This window comes from Parasteatoda tepidariorum, chromosome 5 (genome assembly GCF_982258835.1).
Source record: "Parasteatoda tepidariorum strain Cologne lab strain chromosome 5, Ptep-v5.0, whole genome shotgun sequence".
Taxonomy (NCBI): domain Eukaryota; kingdom Metazoa; phylum Arthropoda; class Arachnida; order Araneae; family Theridiidae; genus Parasteatoda; species Parasteatoda tepidariorum.
The window spans coordinates 82,537,058-82,562,173 of record NC_141759.1 but is presented as its reverse complement, the minus strand read 5'-3'; the positions used below and the strand labels follow the sequence as shown (position 1 = coordinate 82,562,173).

Here is a 25,116-nt window from a genome sequence, read left to right as displayed (position 1 = left end):
TGAATATTTTTAAAGTTACAGCAAAATAACATAAGACCAAAAAAAGTAGTTTTTTTTTAATAAGAATGCCCATATCTCCATAAATATTTAAGCTAGGCTAACGAAATTTCGTGTAATTATTACATATAATAACCAAAATGACTGTTGCAAGTTACAAATCCCGGTATTCAAAAACATTATTTTCAATTTGCAATTTATTGTCAGTCCCTCAAACCCTTAAAAGCTTTGAACTTCATTGATATATATATAGGAAATCACCTGATCTAAACATATGCTATGAATTACTGTATTAGCAGGTATGTTATAAAATATTTCGTTATGTAGTATTTCTTTATAAATATGAAAAAAATGCTATAGTATAGAAGTGTTTCCATTATTTTATCCCCCCTGTATATATAGTTGCAAAAAAAATTTTTTTTCCAACAAAAAAAGAAAAAAAAATTCTGAGATAAAATATTTTTGTAACAGTGTTTGTTCTTTTCCATCTTGATATATATAAGCTTACAGCTCTGTTCGGGATGCGTGGAATAAGCTGTTGGTATTCCACTCATCCCGAACTCATACCCGTATTCTTAGTTATAAATTATTCATCAAGAATTACTTTTCCTTATAAACGAAACAGTCCTACTGTTTAAAAAAATCTTGCTCGTCATGGATATTTACTGTTTTTAAAAATAGGATCAAAATGATTTTCAAGCTAATTTTCTGATTTTCTCACCCACGGAAGATTTTATCAAACCATTTAAATCTTCTCTCATCCACGGAAGATTTTCTCACACCATTTAATATTTCTCACACCCACGGAAGAATTTCTCACACCATTTAAACTTTTTCATGCCCACGGAAGAATTTCCCACGCCATTTAAAATTTCTCACACCCACGGGAAAATTTCTCGAGCCATTTCAAACTTCTCACACCCACGGAAGAGTTTTTCACAGCGTTTAAAATTTCTCACACCCACTAAAGAATTTCTCACACCATCTAAAATTTCTCACTACCACGGAAGAATTTCTCAGACAATTTAAAATTTCTCACACCCACGGAAGAATTTTCCCAGCGTTTAAAATTTCTCACACCCACTGAAGAATTTCTCACACCATCTAAAATTTCTCACACCCACTAAAGAATTTCTCACACCATCTAAAATTTCTCACTACCACGGAAGAATTTCTCAGACAATTTAAAATTTCTCACACCCACGGAAGAATTTTCCCAGCGCTTAAAATTTCTCACACCCACTGAAGAATTTCTCACACCATCTAAAATTTTTCGCACCTACGGAAGAATTTCTAATACCATTTAAAATTTCTCACACCCGTGGAAGAATTTCTCACACAATTTAAAATTTCTCACACCCACGGAAGAATTTTCCCAGCGTTTAAAATTTCTCACACCCACTGAAGAATTTCTCACACCATCTAAAATTTTTCGCACCTACGGAAGAATTTCTAATACCATTTAAAATTTCTCACACCCGTGGAAGAATTTCTCACACAATTTAAAATTTCTCACAACCACGAAAGAATTTCTCACGCCATTTAAAATTTCACACACCCACGGAGGAACTTCTAACACCATTTAAAATTTCTCACACCCACTAAAGAATTTCTCACACCATCTAAAATCTTTCACACCCATGGAATAATTTCTCACTACCACGGAAGAATTTCTCACACAATTTAAAATTTTTCAGACCCACGGAAGAATTTCTCTCACAATTTAAAATTTCTCACAGCCACGGAAGAATTTCTCACACCATTTAAAATTTCTCACTCCCGTTTTAACTATTTTTTCTTTACCAATTACAGTTCAAATTCTATATTTGCTATAACATAAACACGGTTCCAAATTAAAAAGTGGCATACATCGAATTAGTAAATATTTTCCCACGATAGCTTTAAAAAACAAATTCTTGCATATTTTCATGCATGTTTTTCTTTTCTTTTTAAAAAATTATAAAGATAGAATATTTTATGTTTTTAATTAATCCTCAACATTTTTGCTTTATTACTGGCGATAGTCACGTTTATACAAATTTTCTTATCACCCGAAAATTCTACAAACAACTTGTTTGATGGTATTAATATATTAGAATCCCTGTTTCAATCCAAAGATTCTAATGTTATCAAAACGTAATTCAACATAAAGGTTAAAACAAACTGAATAGTTATTTTTCTTAAAAAAATTGATATACCAAAAACGTATTATGTAATCGCAGTGCAATCAAAAGCATTTTGTGCATTTGTTTCTTAATTAATAGGCTTGAAAAAATATTCTATGATGATCCATCCTTTCCCAAAATAAGAAGCCAAATCTTTACAGTTACATTCAGTGCAATAGCACTAAATCGATGACTACTATCACGTACCATCCCCATAGCCTGTTGCTGACCTACTCCCAGAATCTGCGATATTTGGCGATTTATCTTGGCGAGAGTCATGGCGCAATCAATTCGATTCTTCTTTTTGAACGGCAACCCTTCAGATCTCTCAAACCTTCTGTAGCATAATAACAGGAGCGGTTCTCCTGGTCATGTGAAAACGATGCAGGAATTTAACGATATTAAAGGAATGGGTAGTTATGGTACCAATCGATTTACTATGGGCTATCCCGTCCACTTATGAAAAAGATCCTGGATCAAAAAACCGGAATTAATGTGGCATGATTCGAATATATATTTCTTTATCTCGGAAGATTTCTCCCGTTATTTGGGTTTGTTGCTCCAACAGGCTGTTTCGCTCCGGTTTTTCTTTGGTGTGCCTTTTCCTTCCGGAGTAGGACCCGATCCCGGAAAATACTAACAACTGAATTAGATGGATTAATTAATTCTGGAATGTTTTAAGAGAGTTTTCTATTCCGAAACTCTGGGATAACGGATGCATTGTAAGTAGTTTTGTATCATCATTACATGTCTTATCAGTTATATGTAGTATCTATTCCAACAGAAATAAAACTATGTTTTAACGTATTATACTGTCACAAACCTAATTAAGAAATATAATATTTACTAATTACGAAATTACATAATTTGAATAACAATTTAGTCTATAAGAATAAAGATGTTTCCTATTTAGTTTAAGCAATTTATATAACCTGATTAAGAAAAATAAAATTTGCAAACAACAATATCAATCCATTTTTTTATGTATTATGCTGTTAAACCTGATTAAGAAATATAAAATTTACTAATTACGAAATTGCTTAAGTTGAATAATTTAGTCTATAAGAATAAAGATGTTTCCTATTTAGTTTAAGCAATTTATATAACCTGGTTAAGAGAAATAAAATTTGCAAACAAAAATATCAATTCATGTTTTTACGTATTATGCTGTTAAACCTGATTAAGAAATATAAAATTTACTAATAACGAAATTACATAAGTTGAATAACAATTTAGTCTATAAGAAAAAAGATGTTTTCTATTTAGTTTAAGCAATTTATATAACCTGATAAAGAGAAATAAAATTTGCAAACAAAAATATCAAATCATTTTTTTACGTGTTATGCTGTTAAACCTGATTAAGAAATATAAAATTTACTAATTACGAAATTGCTTAAGTTGAATAATTTAGTCTATAAGAATAAAGATGTTTCCTATTTAGTTTAAGCAATTTATATAACCTGATTAAGAAAAATAAAATTTGCAAACAACAATATCAATCCATTTTTTTATGTATTATGCTGTTAAACCTGATTAAGAAATATAAAATTTACTAATTACGAAATTGCTTAAGTTGAATAACAATTTAGTCTATAAGAAAAAAGATGTTTTCTATTTAGTTTAAGCAATTTATATAACCTGATAAAGAGAAATAAAATTTGCAAACAAAAATATCAAATCATTTTTTTACGTATTATGCTGTTAAACCTGATTAAGAAATATAAAATTTACTAATTACGAAATTGCTTAAGTTGAATAATTTAGTCTATAAGAATAAAGATATTTGCTATTTAGTTTAAGCAATTTATATAACCTGATTAAGAAAAATAAAATTTGCAAACAACAATATCAATCCATTTTTTTATGTATTATGCGGTTAAACCTGATTAAGAAATATAAAATTTACTAATAACGAAATTACATAAGTTGAATAACAATTTAGTCTATCAGAATAAAGATGTTTCCTATTTAGTTTAAGCAATTTAAATAACCTGATTAAGAAAAATAAAATTTGCAAACAACAATATCAATCCATTTTTTTATGTATTATGCTGTTAAACCTGATTAAGAAATATAAAATGTAATAATTACGATATTATATAAGTTGAATAACAATTTAGTCTATCAGAATAAAGATGTTTCCTATTTAGTTTAAACAATTTATATAACCTGGTTAAGAAAAATAAAATTTGCAAACATAAATATCAATCCATGTTTATACGTATTATACTGTTAAACCTGATTAAGAAATATAAAATTTACTAATTGCAAATTACATAAGTTGAATAACAATTTAGTCTATGAGAATAAAGATGTTTCCTATTTAGTTTAAGCAATTTATATAACCTGATTAACGAAAATAAAATTTGCAGGCATAAATATCAATCCACGTTTTTATGTATTATACTGTTAAACCTGATTTAGAAATATAAAATTTACTAACTATGAAAATACACAAATTGCATAACAATTTAATCAATAAGAATAAAAGATGTTTCTTATTTAGTTTAAGCAATTTAAATTCGTAAAAAAGAAATTAAAATTTTGAAATATCATTACATATTTTATTACATATCTTATATGCAGTATCTATTCCAACAGAAATAAAATCTATGTTTTTGCGTATTATACCGTCAAGTTTGATTAAGAAATATAAATTTTCTGTCTACAAAAATACACGAATTTCATAACAATTTAGTCAATAAGAAGAAAGATGTCTCTTATTTAGTTTAAGCAATTTAAATTCAGGAAAATTCTGAAAAAAGAAATTAAAGTTTTGAAGTATCATTACATTTCTTATTAGTTATATGCAGTATCTATTCCAACAGAAATAAAATCTGTGTTTTTACGTAATTATACTTTCAAACCTGATTAAGAAAAATAAAATTTACATACTATGAAAATATATGAATTGAATAACAATTTATTCAATAGGAATAGAGATGCTTCTCTTATTGAATAAAATTGTTATCTTTTTGTTGATCTTGATATTGATCTTTCTAATTTAGATTAAGCAATTTAAATTCTGAAAAAAGAAATTAAAGTTTTGAAACATCATTACATATCTTATCAGTTATATGCACACAATATCTATTCCAACAGAAATAAAATCCATAATTTTACGTATTATACTGTCAAACCTGATTAAGAAATATAAAATTGACGGAAATATATAAAATGAATAACAATTTAGTTAATAAGAATAAAGATTTTTCTTATTTACAAGTAGTTTAAGCAATTAATATAACCTGAATTAGAAAAATAAAATTTTACCAACCTAAATATCAATTATGCAAGTGCATAAATTAAATAACAATTTCGTCAACAAAACTGAAGAGGTTTCCTTTTTAGTATAAGCAATTGAAATAACCTGATAATATTAAAATAAAATATTAAAGAATGAAGTTTCGATATAATTGATCTTAAAAAGTTTTAAAATATTTAATTCGGAAAAAAAATTATTTCAAAAAAAATATTTGTAGTTTCATAAAAAAGAAATGTTCTAAATAAAATTGTTTACTAGCTTCAATTAAGAATGATGATAAATTGAAAAGAATGATAATAAATTTTAGCCAAACCAGAAAAAAACAAAATAACCAAAACCAAATGTAATTGATTCAATAAAAGCTATGAAAAGAAATAAGAGCCTTATCTACAGTTAGCCCCTGATGATTTTGACTAAAATAAGATAACTGCAAGAAAAATGAGAGATATTTTTGTTTTTAAATGATTTTAAGTAGGTAAAATTTAGAAGCATATGTCAAATAAGCTCGCCATTGATTGTTTTACCAGCAATTTTTATTTTTTGTATTTATGAATTTTTTTATTGAAAATCTTGAAAGTTTGACTTAAATATCTCCTTAACACTCATGATAAATACATTAGCAAATCTATTAAAAGTTAATTAAAAAAAACTACTAAACATGTTTAAAAATTTGCGTCACTCTTATTATTCAAAATGATAAACATATAACGCTTTATTATTGAACAATAAGATAAATCGAAAATCACGAAAAGAAATCGATATTATTTTCGCAGATAAAAATTCGTTTCAGTATTTTAAGGGAAAACAATCTCGGAAGGGATCTCGGAAATTTCGAAAAAATTCTATTTTTTAGTCTCTTTTTTCTATTGTTTTTTTAATGAATTTAACTGGAGTCTATTTGTTCTCTAATTCTTATAATTCTTGTCTTCATTTAAAAATACTGTAGTAATTAAGGTAAAGATAGGGTCTAACAATGAATTAAATCACTTAAACCCTTTTCTTTCCTTATTGCAACACATTTGTCTCGTTACTTTCTTCTGTCATTTTGTGTTTCGACAATGATGAAGGTTTCTTGTTCACAGAACCGAAACTATTGCATACATACTCTTGTGCAATTATTTGTACTTCTTTTCACTTTCTTTTGCATCATTCGAACTATAATTCTCGTTTCAAAAATAATGTAATTCATGTTGTTTTTTTTATCTCTTGCTTTATTTTTATGGATAAGAAGTGTATTATATTCTAAAGGAAAAATAATAAAACAAATTAAGAATTGTGTCTGGTATTAGCCATGTGAACAATATTTCATGTTAGTGTTCTTACAGTTTGTAGTTTTGGCTTAAGTACACAGATTACAAGTCTATAGTGAGTGAAATATTGAGTATTTTTTACTGGAAAATACCATATCAAAATTATTTATAATGCATGTGTTACTCGAAAAATGGTTTTTAAGTTGTTTTTTCTTTCAAGTTATTTTTATGTTTTGCATATGCTTGTAATGAATATAAGAATTTGATTTCAACAGTATATTTGATACATTTTTAACAAGACTTAAACACAGGCATTACCTTAGCGTGGGACTGGTGGGCTATATAGTGATAAGCCACACATATACATTTAATTGCCTATCAATATCGTTTTACCTTATCTGTACGTCTGAAGCATAATGACTATTTAGAAATAGCTGATTTTTAAAAAATAAAATAAAAAGTGATAATTGTATTTACAGGGGTCTGTTTAGAAGAAATTTGGGTCCGTTAACGGACCCTTCACAAAATATCTTTTCATAAAAACGGATCCTTCACAAAATATTTTAACTTAAAAACGGACCCTTCACAAAATGATTTTTCTTTTAATCGGACCCTTCACGAATTTGTTTATCTTCATTATTATTTTGTTAATCGAATAAACCCTTTCCAGGGCATAAAACAAGAAAGATGGATGTAAACGAATTAAGTTTTGTCTTCGGCAGACGATTCTTCCATTATTCGTCCGAAATTAATATTCTGCTTCCAGCAGTATAGGCTAAATACCAAATATTTGTATGTTGCATCTCTAATTTAGAAGCAGCAATTGTTGTTTATTTTTTTAAATTTTATTTTTTTAATTATAATTTTACAGTGTTGAGCATAATCTTGTATGTCTTTACAATTTAAAAAGTCCTTGAAAAAGTTTTTTTTTGCAATAACGGACCCTATTTGCACAAATTCATAAAAGCGGACCCTGGTTGAAAGAATGTTAGTAATTTTTTCATAATTTCACGAAAAACGGACCTTTCACAAAATGTCTGGACAGACCCCTGATTTAGGTATTTTTAATTATTTATTTGTAAAATTATGCAGGGTTTCCACGGGCCTTGAAAATTTTGAAAAACGGTAACGAAAATTAAACAAATATCCAAATTTTAATTTCTGTGTAACTTCCACTAAAATTTTTTTTAAAGAAAGTATATATGCATTGATACTCAAGTTTCTTTAACACTTAACAGTTAAGTGGTATCTTAAAATAAGAAATATCTTCTGGCATTGACTTAAATTCACTACCGCTAGAGAAACTTTTCAAGGACCGCGGAAACCCTGTTATGACATAACCAAAATTTATTATTAACCCGTTTAAGTCCGATTTATTTCAATTTCAACAAGACAGTGAACACAACAAGGGAACACAGCAAGGGAACAACAACAGTGAAAATTGGTTATAAGTTTTTGGTCAAAAATGATAAGAATTTTTTTTTTTTTAGTTGATTAGTTACCAAATCTAACCTGATACCTTCTCTAGTAAATGCTTTGTCATTAATGGGGTAGTACTCAATGCATTATCTTTTTCCGATATAAACAATATATTCTGGCGACTACTTTTTATATGTTCGAAATATACGCATGTGGAGTCTTTGTTGTCAAAATAAACAATAAGCTCCACTAAATACTCATGTTTTAAAAAATTTTGCAATTTTTTTTTTCTATTGGTAGCAAGCTGTAACAAAAAATTTTCAGTCAATGATCTAGTAATTAGAAGTTTAGCCTAATAGAAGTTTGTGGCAACATTTCCGTGTCCCCCTGTTGTATACAAGATTTTAAACTTTTACATTTCGACAAAAATGACTAAAATTCTCATCAAAACATTTGTAGTCATTTGTATTGTAAACATTAGTGTTGAATTGTACTGTAGACAGGGTGCGTAGCGCTTTTAAAAAGTGCTTAAAAGTGCTTATTTTCGATTTTCGTTTTTTAAAAGCCCTTAACGGTGCTTTTTTCATTGGGTGTTCTTAAAAAGTGCTTAATTATCCCTTTTTCAAAATGAGATTTTTCCTTTACTATGTTGATTTTCGACAAAAAGACACAGTTTACATTGTTCTTTCTATTCAACGTTTTCATAATTAATTCAACCCCAATCTATTTCGGCTTATAGCTAGTCCGTAGCGTTTGAAAACGCTGTTCGTTTTACATAATTCAAAATTTCATGATTTTTGACAATTGTCGAAAACAATGCCAAAAGATTTTTTTATTTTTTTTTATTTTGACATGACGGTTAAAACAAGGTAAAACCGTCGATTGTCAAAATCTTTCCAACCCTGCCTAATTTTGATATTTTTTTAAAGTGCTTAAAAATATTTTTGAGTGCTTGAAAAGTGCTTAAAAGGTGCTTATTTTTTGTTGTATTATTTGGCTACGCACCCTGTGTAGATTAGCAAAGTTAACTAGTTAACACTAGAAAGACTGAAATACCTATATTGCCCAAAAGCAGTCAAAATGACTGCATTGTGATTTTATTTTCAGTTATATATCAGGTTATTAGTAAATATTAACAATAAAAATAATTATATGTTGTACAAAAAGTCACAAAATTCTAAGAAATTGTGTCATCGTTGTTTTTCTAATTGAAATTAAAAAGCAGTCAAAATGACTTCCTTTGGCAATCTAATGTTAAGCAAGAGATTTATCGTCATTTTGCTACCAGTTTAAATCTTAGGGGACGCTAAAACTTCCTGTCTGTGCTTACCAGCTGGGTTCCTTAAAATGTGGCCCCCAACGGTCTAACGAATCATGATATTCTGTTCGAAATACAGTGAAAACCTCTAGGGAGCGACCACTTTCCGCTCCACAGTAAAATGGTCGTTAATGGAGGTTGGTTGTTTTTAGAGATAACCTCCATTGGCTTCAAAATTGTTATTGAAGGTGCATGATTATTTTTGTTAACGATTTTAATTTTAGTCAGTGCCGTTTTCTTGGTGTGGAAGTGTCACTTCTGTAGGCGTCATGAAAAGACAGATCTATGAATAAAATTTAGCGTCTGTAAAAATGATCCCAACTGATAAAATTATGCGTAAAAACAAATTTACCAATAATGAATCAGGGGTCCGTTTAGAAGAAATTTGGGTCCGTTAACGCAGTGTTCCCCAACCCCCGGTCCGTGGATCAAATGGTACCGGGCCGCCCATTTCATTGAAACTGAATTTATACCCCAAATTAAAAATATCTGTGTTCCATTAAAAAAAATTTATTTAAAAAAAAGGGGCCCCCGAAAGTAGTAACATAAATTTTTGTCATGTATCATTGTACCCCCAGATGGAACCGTTTCATTGCAAAGAAACAAGCTTAGGGTTCTCATTGATTTAATGTTCTAGTAAGTTAAAATGCTAAATCGCGTTATATTTATTTTTTGGTGTAACTGTATTTTGTTTGGAGGACATGTTTAAATACAATTAAATTAGTCCCGCAGTAGACTGATCGTTAAGACACGGTTCCCAGCAGATCACCGAAGTCAAGCATCACTGGCTGCGGTCAGTGTGCGGGTGGGTGACCACTTGGATCAGTCTGCGTAGGGACCGAGGGGGAGCGGTATTGGTCCTTGTTAAACTGTGCTACCGTAAAGTGCTCGACTTCGCGCGCAGGTCGTCGGGCTACCGAAGCGGGGGTGCCATCCCCTCCGCAGAGGATCAAAATTGTGATGGCATGTCTTCGGATCATCCTCCGGGATGTTTCCCAGACCGTCGCCAATAGCCCACTGTGCAGCTACAGTGCGACGTAAATTAACAGCAACAACAACAACAATTAAATTAAAATTAATATGATGTAAATTAATATTAATATATGTAATTAAAATATTATATATTAAAATTAATATATGTCATTAAAAATCATCTAAAATATAAACAATCAACGTCCCCCCCCCCCTGCGGGCCGTGGTAAAATTATCAAACGTTGACAGGTCCGCGGTGATAAAAAAGTTGGGGAACACTGCGTTAACGAACCCTTCACAAAATATTTTAACTTAAAAACGGACCCTTCACAAAATAATTTATCTTTTAATCGGACCCTTCACAAATTTGTTTATCTTCATTATTGTTTTGTTAATGAAAAAATCTCCCCAGGGGGGTGGAAAAAAAGAAAGACAGATGTAAACGAACTAAACTTTGTCTTCAGCGGACGATTCTTCCTTTATTCGTCCGAAATGAATATTCTGCGTTGAGCAGTATAGGCTAAATACCAAATATTTGTGTGTTTCATCTCTAATTTAGTAGCAGCAATTGCTATTTATTTTTTAAAATTTAAATTTCTTTCATTATAATTTTACAGTGTTGAACCTAATCTTGTATCTATTTACAATTTAAAAACTCCCTGAAAAAGTTTTTTGCAATAACAGGATCCTATTTGCACAAATTCACAAAAGCAGGACCCTGGTTGAAAGAATGTGACTTAACTCTTATTTTATATTCACAAATTGTGAATAGTTTTTCACAATTTTCCAAAAAACGACCTTTCTTAAAATGTCTGGTCAAACTCCTGGTAGTATTAACATCTAAGTATCATCATATTCAATTTGTTGAGGAAAATAACAAAATTGAATGCAATAAATTTAACCTATTTCAATATAATTTCGAATTTTAAAAAATACGAACGTGTAAGGCATAAAAACATTTACTAAGCAAAAATTATCTCATTTCTGATTAACACTAAACATAGCATACCCGGTCAAATGACCGTTAAAGAACCTTTTCATCGAAAATGCGCATATCATCTTATCGCCTTTGCAGATTTGACTTCATGATCTTTTCTGACAGTTATATGCAGTTAATATTCTATTATTATTTTTTGTATTTTTTTTTGTTTCGAATAATACTTGTCGTATACCTATTTCTACCACAACCGGTCATTTGACCGGGAGAACAATTTATTGCTTTATAAGGTTATTGGATCAGAAATTAAGATGTTATGCTAGTTCAACGTATTCCATTTGATTAGTTGCACATTTCCGCAAAAACTGTCGCGTAATTAGTTCAATTAGAATAACTGTGAATTCAAATTTCAAGAAAGTAGGGGAGAGTGGGGTCAATTGTAACAGGATACGAATGTAACAGAGCAAAAATTTCGAGTGTCGGGTTCCAGATTTGGTTCCTAGGTAGCGCACAAGGTGTAATAAATCTACATGTACACCCCTGCTGGCAACCATTTTTATGTACTTTTGAAAGAGTTACATCTCAAAAGATATTTTCAAGCTACGTAAGTACTTTTTTTGGTATTAGATTATTATATTGTAACAAAGTAATTTTGTTTGAACAAATAAAAATTATTAACCGAATATGTAAGTGGACATCTTAATTAACATTTCAATAAAATAGAATTAGTTTTGTTAATTAACTAGCAATGTTTTTAACAAATGAAGCTGAAATGGCGTCTTGGGGACGATTGTAACAATAAGTAAAGGGACGATTGTAACAGCTGAAAATAAATAATCTTATGTTTACAAATCATTACTTAACTCCTTAAGAACCACCAACAGTTTCCTATATCATTTATATTATGTTGCATGTGCATTATTTTATTTGTCACCTTTCACAGCATAAATTAAAATTTTTAACCCCTTAAAGTTAAAAGCTTAACCCTTTAGGTCTCTGTTCATTATTATTTTTACTCCTAAAATATCACTGCTATTTTGATCAATAAAAAAATATATCACAACTATGATAATTAACTATGTTTTAGTTGAATTTATGAACTGTTACAAGTGACCCCGTAAGTGGAGACAATTGTAACAAGTGCACGACTGTCAAAAATTGTTAATAACTAATATAATAACATTTAAAATAAGGCATTTATTTTTTTTTCTAGTAGAGGATAGTCTATTATACTCGTCTGTCAATTAATACTAATAATATATTGGATTTTTTGTTAGTTAAAAATAGTTAAGTAGAAAATGCTACAATTGACCCCACTCTCCCCTACCTAAAGTTTCAGATTGGCATTTTTGTGTAAGAAAAAGTGACAAAACTCAAAAGTTTTGGTAAGTAGCAAGATCCTTATGAACGTAAGACATGCGAGATAGAATGTTGTAATGGTAATAAAACCATCAAAATTTGTTCTAAATGTGAAAAACATGTTTGCGGAAAATTTTCAATGGAAACACCCCGTATATGTAAAAAACTCGATGAGCAATAAAATAAAAAGTCTTATTCTTTGCGTCTGTAATGCATAAAAATTGGCTCTATACAAGTTTGTTTAATTATAATAAAGTTTTCTTGTTTATTTCTTTCCTAATCTTTTCACAAAAACGGACCCTTCACAAAATATTTTAACTTAAAAACGGACCCTTCACAACATAATTTATTTTTTAATCGGTCACTTCACAACTTTGTTTATCTTCATTATTGTTTTGCTAATCGAATAAACCCTTCCCAGGAAGGGGGTGGGGGAGAGAAAGACAGATGTAAACGAACTAAATCTTGTCTTCGGCTGATGCTTCTTCCATTATTCGTCCGAAATGAATATTCTGCGTTCAGCAGTATAGGCTAAATACCAAATATTTATATGTTGCATCGCTAATTTAGTAGCTGCAATTGCTGTTTATTTTTTAAAATTAAATTTTTTTAATTATAATTTTACAGTGTTGAGCATAATCTTGTGTGCCTTTACAATTTAAAAACTCGTTGAAAAAGTTTTTTGCAATAACAGGAACCTATTTGCACGCATTCACTAAAGCAGGAGGACCCTGGTTGAAATTAAACAGGACATTTTTAACTTGTTGAAATTAACAGGGTTTATTTATATTCCGAACAAAGAGGAAACAACCAAATAAAAAACCTGGTAGTAAGTTTTTGATTGAAAAAAATTTTTTTTTTGTTTTGTTAGATAGTTACCAAACATAATCTGACACATTCACTAAATGCTTTGTCATTTCTAAGTTGCGGTAGTTATCAATTTTCATCATTTCTTTCTGAAATAGACTGACAGCAAAATATTCAAGCACCACTTTTTATTTATTGGTAATAAATGCATGACGAGTCTCATTCGTCAAATGTGCCCAAAGGGTTAATAGAAATACTTTAATAATTCTGACCACCACTACACATACCTATACTTTAAAATAATATGTATTTATATTCTATAAAAATATTAAACGATCACAGTCAAAATAATTCCTAATACATAATTGCAAAATCAATTTTTATTTCACTACCCCTAGAAAAGATCTTAATCAGAAACTGAAAAAAAAAATAAAAAATAACGGCTAGGTATGCCTGTATTGAAGCTCTGCTTCGTAGCAAAGTTGATATTTCAAAACATTTCCACTACTAAATTCGTTAGAGTTCGGTAGTAATTTCGTTATTACAAATTCCCTTTTTAATGACATTGTTACTCACCACCCCTCCATAACGCTGGAATTGCATTTTACCCTGATTTACGTCACTCAGACACAGCGGCTTTTCTTGTTCTGTTTTTTTTTCGTCTTTATTTTTACTCTCTCTCAGCTATTATGGTTTTTCTAGTTCTGCTCTCATATTTACTTGTCACTTTTTTGGAAACTTTACGTTTTATATTTCAAATCACTGTTGTTTTTTTTCTCATTCACGTCTTGAAAATAGGCGCCTATTTTTGAGCGCTTGTAATGTGCCGACTGTAATTTCCAATATCAGGCCTGTCAACTTTCTTCCCCTTTTGGAAAAATGTCTTCCAGTGGTAGCTAAGTTTATGCTTTAATATATTATTCTCTCTTTTATAAATGTGATTTAAATTTATTTTTCACCCCACTTCTCTAAGATTATTCGAAAGCTTATATAAAATGTCACTTAATTCTATTTCTCTCGTGGTGAAGTTTTTAAAATGCTAGCAAAATAACCAAAAATTCTGAAAAAGCTTTAGTTTTTAATTGTCTATCGCTCAATTATATATTTCGCAGAAAGCGTAGGAGATGGCAGCCCTGCAATATGTATATTTTTAAGCAAACGAAATGTATATATATATATACAAAAATTTGACAAAAAAGTGCGATTTTTAAACTTGTAAACCATGTGATTATAAATCCCGATGATTAATTTTAAAATTGCATGAATACATAAATATGAATCACACGCATGATTTTAAATTAAGAGAATATGAATCACATGCATGATTTTAAATTAAGAGAATGTGAATCCCGAAATGAGGCTTTTAAATCACGTGAATATGAAACTGTATATCGAATTTAAAAAATACGAAAATACAAATCATGATGCGTAATTTTTAGATCACGAAAATACGAATCACGATGCGTAATTTTTAAATATCGCGTATACGAATCCCACTGTCTAATTTTTAAAGCACGTATAAATAGGAAAATCGATGTTTGATATTACAACCGCAAAAACGAATCGCGACATTGGATTTTAAGCTCGCGTGAATACGAATCGCTACATAGGGTTTTAAAGGCGCGTAATTACAAATCGCGATATTGGATTTTTAAATCTCGTAAATAAGAATCGCAATGTACGATATTTAAATCGCCTGATTAAGAATCGCAATGTACGATATTTAAATCGCCTGATTAAGAATCGCAACGTTCAACTTTTAAATCAGGTAAATACGAAAATCAATGATTGAGGGAGGAATGAGGACTTCAATACTTTCGCTTCGCAGAAAATTTAATTCCTCAAAAAATATTTTAACTTGCGCAAAAGGAAAAAAAAAAAAAACAGCGGAAATTAGCTGGAAAAATGGAAAAATCTGAAAAAAGGCGAAAATCCGCGGAAGAATCACTTCCCTGAAATCAAGTGAATATTGGTTGGTAATATTTGTGCTCCACACAGGTTATTTGCTTAATTTTTTTTCCTTATTCCAGGGTTCGAAAAACCGCCCGTCCTTGGCGATCAAAAATTTCCCGCGGACAACGAATTTCTCGAATCAGACGTCCGCGCGAACGGCCATTTTCCCGTTAATGTTCGTGATACACTTTCAATTTTTGTTATCTTACAAGAGTCTAGCGCCTCACTTCTAAAATGACCCTCTAATCTAGAAATCCCGTACAGCAACATACTGCGCATGGTGGATTGATGTTTTTTCCGTCTGGGAGTACTGCAGCAGTTGAAAGGGACTTTTCAGCAATGAACTTACAAAAAAACACATTACGTAAGCTTTAAACGCAATTAAGAACATCCACCTAATGGAAAACCCCTTTCAGATTTCTGTGCAGAAACGTCCGTAAATCATTGGCTTGATTGTGGAAATGGCAAACGATCATATTTGATTCATTTAAAAAACGCAGTACCCTCGGATAAATTGACCTGTGTCATTTAAATTATTTCATAAAATAAATAAATTATTTCATTAAAGAAATACTGGGTTTGACTATTAGTAACCTAGTATTTCTTTTATTACTGAATAATGTAATCCTAGTAACTACTTATTCATTGTGTAATTTATGTAAATGTTTGTAATAAATAAGAAAAAATAATATTTTTATTTATTTAGAAGCGACGGGTTAGTTTCAAAGGAGGACGGGTACAATGTTGGACAAGCCGTCCTCGGGAACGGGTAACGGGTTTTTTTCGAGCCCTACTTTATTCGTTACTTTTTTTATTCGAATTCTTCAGTGTGCGTAGCCAGACTTTTCAATCAAAAAAGCACCTTTTAAGTATTTTTAAGCACTCAAAAAATATTTTTAATCACTTTCCAAAAGAAAATATTCTAATTAGCATCTCTGCCGTAATAAAAATAATTTTTTTCTATTGTTTGAAGTTCTTAATTTATAAACATAAAATCAATAAAATTCGTAAACATTTTCAAAAACTTTACATAATCGTGATAAAATATTTAGTTTCCGATAAATATTGCTTGCAGAGAAAATTATGAAAATCATGAATTTTTTTTGTAATTTAGAACGACAATCGATACGACAAAGAAAAAAAAATCTCTTTTTAAAAATTAATGGAAAATTAAGCACTTTTCACAAACACCAAATAAAAAACTCACCTTTAATTTCTTTTAAAAAACGTAAATCAAAAATAAGCACCTTTAAGCACTTTTTAAGACCGCTACGCGCCATGTTCTTTAAATTGAAGAATCGCCTGTTTCTAAAATTTGTATTTTTTTTTAATTCTCATAAATTGGATTTAGACATTCAGAAAATAGTCAACCACATAACTATAACTACTCGAGTCTTATTTAGCAAATTAATCATATCGTGGTGACTACTGCATGTTTATTATTATCATCACAGGGGGGAGTAAAACTTTTAAACATTTTAGTCGTAAATTGAGTTTAACGTTGGTTAGTGAAAACGTCGTCTTACAAGATTTACTCATTCCGACGTTATTAGATTTTAGTTAGAAAGAGTTGGCAACCGAAATGAGTTTCAGGCGATCTTAATATGCCGCCATTTTGATTTAAAACTTCTAGCGTGTTATTTGGAGAATAATTTTCTCCATCATATTTCCTCGGAGAAGTTAAATTTCTTTGAATTTAGACGAGACCCAATTTCGATTTGCCCGAAAAGTTTGCTAAGCATTCATTAGATTATATTATTTAAGCAAAATAATTCTTATAGCTTGCACTAGGATTTTACTTTAACTTAAAAATGTGCCAAATCCTAGATGAAACCATTTACTAAAAACTCCAGAACTTTATTTAGCCTTTTTTGAAAATGCTTCTAAAAGGATTCGAAATTTATATTTATATTTAGTTACGTTTAGTTACATTAAATTTAAAATTTCAAGTAACATTTTTTTATTTATTTATCCTAATTTTAAAAACTTTTTAAAACTTTTTTGTCAACTTTAGTGGGCAAATTTATAATACGGATCGGTAAAAATAAATTCATTTTGTGTAAAAAATATGTAAAAAGCTTTGTACACGCTATTCATATTTTTTGCGATCTATCCAAAATGCAATCGAAATAAAACGTATGCGAAGGTGAAATATTGGCCTGAAGCAATATTCCATTCCATTTCTTCCTGTCCATTAAATATTTTCCGATGAATACGAGTTGAAAGATTAAAACTACCGTATATGAACTTAGGAAGTCTCACTTATTGTTTACGAACGGCTAATGTCCTTGCAATGCAAAAACATGCAATTATTTGGCTGATCTTACGACATATTTATCTTTGAATTACCATTTTTTAAAAAAAAAAAACTAATTCATATTTCTCAATATGATATTGCATCTTAGAAATTAGCCAGCTCAAGAATTTTTGAAAAATCATTGAATTTGGAATAAAACTTGCGAGAATTCTACATGAATTCTATATAATCAAGTAAATATAAAGATACTTTTTACATCAATTCGAAGTATTCCAGTTAATTTAAAAATACTTTTTACATTAAATCGAATCAATCGAGTACACGTAAAAGTGTTTTTTTATTTTACATCAATTCGAAATAATTGAGTAAATGTAGAGATATTTTTAAAATCAATTCGAAATAATTGGGCAAATGTAAAGGTTTTCTTACATGAATTCTAAACTATCGAGTAAATGTAAACGTACTCTATACATCAATTTGAAAGAATCGAGTTAATGTGAAAGTACTTTCAAAATTAAATCGAATCAATCGAGTACATACGAAATTATTTTTACATCAATTCTAAATAATTGAGTGGATGTAAAGATACTGTTTATATCAATTCGAAATAATTGGACAAATGTAAAGGTTTTTCTTACATAAATTCTAAATTATCGAGTAAATGTAAGCGTAATTGTTTTTCCATTATACATCAATTGTTTTTCCATTATACATCAAACTAATACATCAATTTGAAAGAATCGAGTTAATGTAAAAGTACTTTTAAAATTAAATCGAATCAATCGAGTACATACGAAATTATTTTTACATCAATTATAAATAATTGAGTGGATGTAAAGATATTTTTTATATCAATTCGAAATAATCCAGTAAATTCAAACGTACTTTTTACAATCATCAATTCGAAACAATTTAGTGAATGTAAACATTCTTTTTACTTGAACTAAAAGTATTGCATTTATGCAATGTCAGAGGGGAAGGGGGTAAGTTTTTATTCTTATGGTAGTTATTATTCATTATGCAGTCACATGTTCTTATTATTCATTATGTAGTCACACTTAATTTTTCAGTTTTGATGTAGTTTTTTTATTGATAAAAGACTAATAACTGTTTTGTCATTTTGTAATATTATTTTAATGATCTAATGTCTTATATCTTTGATGCAAATTTGCCAATGATGCATAAGTAAGTGCTTTTATAATAAATATAAGCTATTCTTTTTCTTTCGAATAAAAAACAACTGCGTCAGATTCTTGCATGTTTGGTAAAGTACAATTTAAAACGTTCGAATATCTTTTACTTTATTTTTGTCATGCGATAATGGATCTCGAACATTTCATATTCAAACTATTAGTTTTTGACAAAATTCCAACAAAATATTGTTCTAACTGTACCCTCGCGAAAGAAAATAAATATCTCCACTTTATATCCCCTCCCCCTACTTTCTCAAAAGCAAAGTTTTGAAATCATATTCGTATCTACCCTCTCTGACTGCAAAATTATTAGTTCACAACGAAAATGGGGGGAATTGTTTGCTTTTTCCTCATGCATAATATATCAGCACTTATTTCCATCGACTTTCTGTCTCCCCGTAATTTTATTACGGCAGACGATTCTTTCTGCGATGCCATTTCCTCAAGGAACAATAGCTTACGATAAACAGCTGTAGTTTGAATTTAGATCGAGAGTCGAAAATGCCTTGAGAATTCTAACAATTTGTTCGCGAATCGAAATTAATTCCACTTTCTGAGCAATAATGGCTTTTTTTAGAAAAATTACTTTTTAACTTTAACGTGTTTAACTTAGTTAGTCTATTTAAATTGTTAGTTTTTTTTGTTGTTTTTTTTGTTTTTTTGTTCTATTGAGATCGAAAATAGAAAATGCCTTGAGAGTTCAAGCACGGTAGAAATTATTTCGTAATAATATGCCTTTAAAAAAAGAAGAAAAAAAAACATTAGTTTTAAACAAAAGCATGAATTAAACATTTTTAACTAAGCATTTGAATTTAGATCGACAGTAGAAAATGCCTTATTAATTCAAAGACGGTAGAAATTATTTCCTCTAAGTAATAATATGTCATTAAAAGAAGAATAAAAAAACATTAGTTTTAAACTAAAACAGGAATTAAACATTTTTAACTAAGCATTTGAATTTAGAACGAAAGTAGAAAATGCCTTAAGAATTCAAACAAATCGAACGAACGAATCGTTCAAACAAACGAATCGTGATAGAAATTAATTCTTCAAGCTGAGTAATAATGACTTGTTAAACAAAATAAAGAAAATCCTTTATAACTAAAACGTGTTTAACTTTGAAAATTTAAACTTTATTTTATTAATCTTTTTCGTAGTTCAAATTGGACAGAAAGTAGAAAATGGTTTTAAAAGTCAAACAATTTGTTCGCCATAGAAATAAATTCTTCTTGTTGAGCAATAGTGGCTTATTAGAAAACTTATTTGTAACTTAAACATCGTTTACAGTAAATTTAAATTTGCCTTTTATTATTATTTTTTAAAGTAAATTTAGACCGAAAATAGAAATTGCCTTGAGAATTCACTCAGTTTGAAACCGAGGTCTTCCTTTTTTTTTTCTGGATATTAAGTATTACCTAACTTATTTTTGCAATCGAATTAATACTAATAATTTTATTCTACACCATTATCATATTGTTATGTTTAGCATCTTTATGCGTTACATTATAATCTTCAAATAAATCAGATTAAAATATTACGGCATGAAAAAAAAATTAAGTCAAATTTTATGTTTAACATATTTAAGAATATTTCTTTTTAAGTTAAAGTTTAGTAATATATTTAAACTATTTTAACGCTTTAAATCTTTTAAACTTTAGAATAGTTTACTATATTTTATAGGTTCGTAAACTATCTACTTTAAAATAAATAGATTCAGCGGCTCAGAAAATTTTATCATAGTATGAAAACGATTTCAAAATGTGCAACTAAAGTGAAATGAAGCACAGCCGACTCGCAAACGATCTAATCCAAGTAGTCATTTATTTTCATTTATCCATATACATTTATCATTCTACGCTTTAAAACTGTCATTGAAAACTTACCAAACATTGCAAAAAGATCTTTTTCTGTTTTTATTCAACAAGCAAACCATTTTAAAAATTCTGACAACAGTTTTATTTTCTAAAATGTCTTTTAAAAATGTCATTTGTTGAAATATATTTTTGCATCCTTATTTGATATTACTTTTAGTGCATCTTTCCTTTTTCATTTTGAAAATGCGTTCTCTGACGATAATGTAAAAAAGAAACATTGAAGAATGCTTTTAAAACTTTGAAATAATCTATTTTACCTCTAACTAAACGTTACCATTGTGAGTTTAGTTTAACAATTATTTTAAACACTTTTTAACTTCTTGTTCTTAAAAAAAAAATTTATTACATTTTAATTTTATTATCTAAATAAGATTTGTAAAAAAATCTTACCGTCAACTTACATTCGCGTTAACAGTTTTTTTTTCCGAAGATCTTCAGCCAAGGAATATTAAAAAGCCACAGTTTAAGAGCTTTATACTTAAAACAAAGTTATAATTTTAAACTGTGTACCATATTGCCGTAAAGAATTCAGAAAGCTTTAGAATGGACAAATAACTTATTGTAAAAGATTTTTACGCATTTTTGAAAATTACTAATTTAGCGAGATTTTTCATTTTATATGATCAATAAATAATTATGAACCTAATAATGAGTTTCGTAATATAAATTTACAGAGGTTACATAATAGATCAGGACAAAAAGGAGATTTCGCACTTTTACATTAGCTTCCGCACGCTCTCCTACGTAAGATAGAAGCAACTGTGCATGCTCGCGTTTATTCAAGATGTTACGTATCTTTACGTTACGTTGGCGTAATTAACGCTACAAAGACAAAGCTAAAAGCACGCTGTTTATAACTGTTAAATGTTTTATGTTTAAGCCTACCTTCGAACTAAAAACATGGGCATGGAATGCGAATTTAATGAAATGTATTATTGATGAAATGTAGAAATAAATCTTGTGATCTATCTATCTATCTATCTATCTATCTATCTATCTATCTATCTATCTATATATATATATATATATATATATATATATATATATATATATATATATATATATATATATATATATATATATATATATATACAATATCAGGGATCTGTCCAGACATTTTGTGAAAGGTCCGTTTTTGTAAAATTGTGAAAAAATTACTCGCAATTTGTGAATATAAAATAAACGCTTAAATCACATTCTTTCAACCAGGGTCCGCTTTTGTGAATATGTGCCAATAGGGTTCGTTATTGCAAAAAAAAAAACTTTTTCAAGGAGTTTTTAAATTGTAAAGGCATACAAGATTATGCTCAACACTGTAAAATTATAACTAAGCAAACTAAATTTTAAAAAATAAACAGCAATTGCAGCTACTAAATTAGCGATGCAACATACAAATATTTGATATTTAGCCTTTACTGCTGAACGCAGAATATTCATTTCGAACGAATTAGGGAAGAAGCGTCTGCCGAAGATAAAATTTAGCTCGCTTACATCTATCTTCCCCCCCCCCCTTTCTGGGTAGGGTTTATTCGATTAACAAAACAATAATGAAGATAAACAGAATTGTGAAGGGTCCGATTAAAAGATAAATTATTTTGTGAAGGGTCCGTTTTTAAGTTAAAATATTTTGTGAAGGGTCCGTTTTTATGAAAAGATATTTTGTGAAGGGTCCGTTAACGGACCCAAATTTCTTCTAAACAGACCCCTGTATATATACACCTCCATTTAACGTACTTATATTTAACGAACAGCAACCGCTGTAAAGAAATTCGCACATAAAATTAACATTTTGTATTTTTAGCACTTAAAATTTGGAATATTTCCCACCCTAATTCAAGTGTTTAATTATATGTATGTATGATATATTTTAAAACCAAGTAGCATTAAAGAATTAAGATCGTCTTAAAGTTGATTTCCTAACGTACAACTTGCAATTATTAAGCTCATAGTAAACAACAATCACTTTTTTTCTTATCTGTATATGTAAGGGTATTTTACTAAAATTTTTTCCCACTTTAATTATTATTTTACGAAAATTCCTTCCCACTTTAATCATTATTTTACTACCACTCCATAAAATCTCAGCGAAGGACTATTTTGCTTTCTATATATACGGAAAACGCAATTACTACTCTTACGATTATCTCAGAAACAAAATACGCGGAAAAGAGTTATGCCTCACAACTGTGTTATCTCTATAAAAAAATAATTTTATTTTATTGCAAATGCCCTGGTGTACTTTAAATTGAAAAAGCTGTTAGCACATTTTCAAGAGCAACATAAAAGTTTTTAGGCTTAATAGGATTAGCTGTAAACATGAAAAGAAACTAATACATTTTCAGTGAATTTCACTGTTTGGTTCTTTTTTTTTTAGAAATAAAAAAATTTAAAAATATTTCCTGTTTTCAAAACGTGGATTAATTAATTGCCGTTTTCGTCGCAAATAAGCAGGCTAGGAAAAAGAGATAATAAAAATGTTGTATTTTGTTTGATGAAAATTGCTGATGAAAATAGGAGAATAAAAGTATTCACAATAATTGCTATTCAAAAAGGTACTTAGTTTCAAAACTTCTTGATTTTACAAAGATCAATACAAATTTTATTGAGGATAACATCTTTATTAAATGCTTTAAGAGTTAGGTTTTTTCATGTAGTTTTAACTTATTAATATTTTAAGGCAGATAAAATGCATTGAGACTGTATTTTAGTAAATAATATTAGAACTGGGGGAACAAACTTTCTCCCACTGTTTGGGTCTAGTATATCTTATCCCATTTTTGCCTAGCGTCCCTTAATTCAAACTGGTTCATTTTTCAAAAAAAAAAAAAAAAAAAAAAAAAAAAAAAAAATAACAATGAATAAAATTGATAATGATAAAATTGATAATGAATAAATAAATGATATGAATAATAATTGATATGATAATATGATTGATATGATATGATTGATATGATAAAATAAATTGATATGAATAAATAAATAATTTTTTTTGCAAAATTACGAAAGTTTTTATAAGCATAGTATAATAATGCAATTGCCAACATGCTCGGCTGTTGAGGTTCTTGGTCGGTGCAAGCCGGTGCAGAACTCAAAATCAACCAGCCATCGCTGCGATTCAAACCTACTTCACCTCATTGGAAGACAAGTGCTCTATCCCCTGAGTTACCATGGCTCAACTTAAAATTTTTAATGTTATAACCGTCGTTGAACAGCCGACCCAATTTTCGGGTTTACGACTACTAATGTTCAACTACGTAGCCTTGTAATTTTGAACCCTGTCCAGAAGACAAGGGAACTCCTGGATCAAGTAATGGGGAGAAACCTGCCTTCGTGGAGGACTTTTTGATGGAACTAACCCGCATTTGCGTTGCATAGAGAAGTAGACCACGAGAACCTCCCTTGGTTAGCCTGACGACAAGGGGACTCTAACCCATGATCCGTCTACCACTGGGGATATTTCACGTAAGCACTGTAGTCAGTGCAACCCGGATGCAAAATCTGTATGGACCAGCTATGGCTGAGATTCGAACCCGGTTTGCCTCATTGGCAGGCGACCGTTCTATCCCCTGAGTCATCGCAGGTATATATTTGGAGGAAATCTTTCACGAAAATAAGAAGTTTTAGTGAAGTTAATACTCTTCAACAGAATCAACAAAAACTATAAAACCAGCGATGCCAACTATTCGGCTATCAGCAAAGAAATTTTATAAGGTGATAGAAGAGTTTATTATGATAAATTGCAGGAATTTGGTTAAATGTCTTTAAATGTCAAAGGACAAATAACAATTAGCGTTTTATATGAACTTTTAAATTATTCACGTGTTAGTGATAGGTAAAATAAATTTAAGTCAAATTAACTAAAATAAGAACCGTACATCAAACTGTGAATTTTGTTACCACTCTAATATAAATATATCACCCACAAAGCGGAGTAAATTGCAAGACTCACGTGCACCCGCAAAATGTAAAAAGTGGTGGAAACTTATTTCATTTTTATTTATTTAGTTCAAAATATAGAGAAAACATTTAAAAAATTACAGAATAATAAAAAAAGGAGAAAAAAATTATTAAAAAAAATTTATAAAAATCTGGAAGAAGATATAATCTTATCATCAGCTCACACAATTATATCCGCGAAAGGGAGTGCTTTCTAATATTGTATCAGTATAGGCGAAACAAAATATATCAATACAATAGTGTGAAGAGAAGTCAAAAAAATTTTTTTGAAACAAAATAGAATAGAGCACATTAAGTAATAAATATCGCTTGGAAAACAGAAAATAAAGAAAGAAAAACAGAATAAAATGTTTAAAAAAAAAACTGAAAGAAACATAAAACGAAATCTATAAA

General features: G+C 29.2%; 1 protein-coding gene across 1 annotated transcript in view; it reads left to right on the top strand.

The window, feature by feature from the left end:
• The first annotated feature begins 2,483 nt into the window (after window positions 1-2,483).
• Window positions 2,484-25,116, top strand: part of LOC107437959 (potassium voltage-gated channel protein Shaw-like) — a 206,385-nt gene continuing 183,752 nt past the window's right edge. Inside the window, exon 1 of the mRNA XM_016050110.4 lies at window positions 2,484-2,884. The gene's annotated coding sequence lies outside the window, so the exon portion shown is untranslated. The remainder of the gene's footprint in view (window positions 2,885-25,116) is intronic.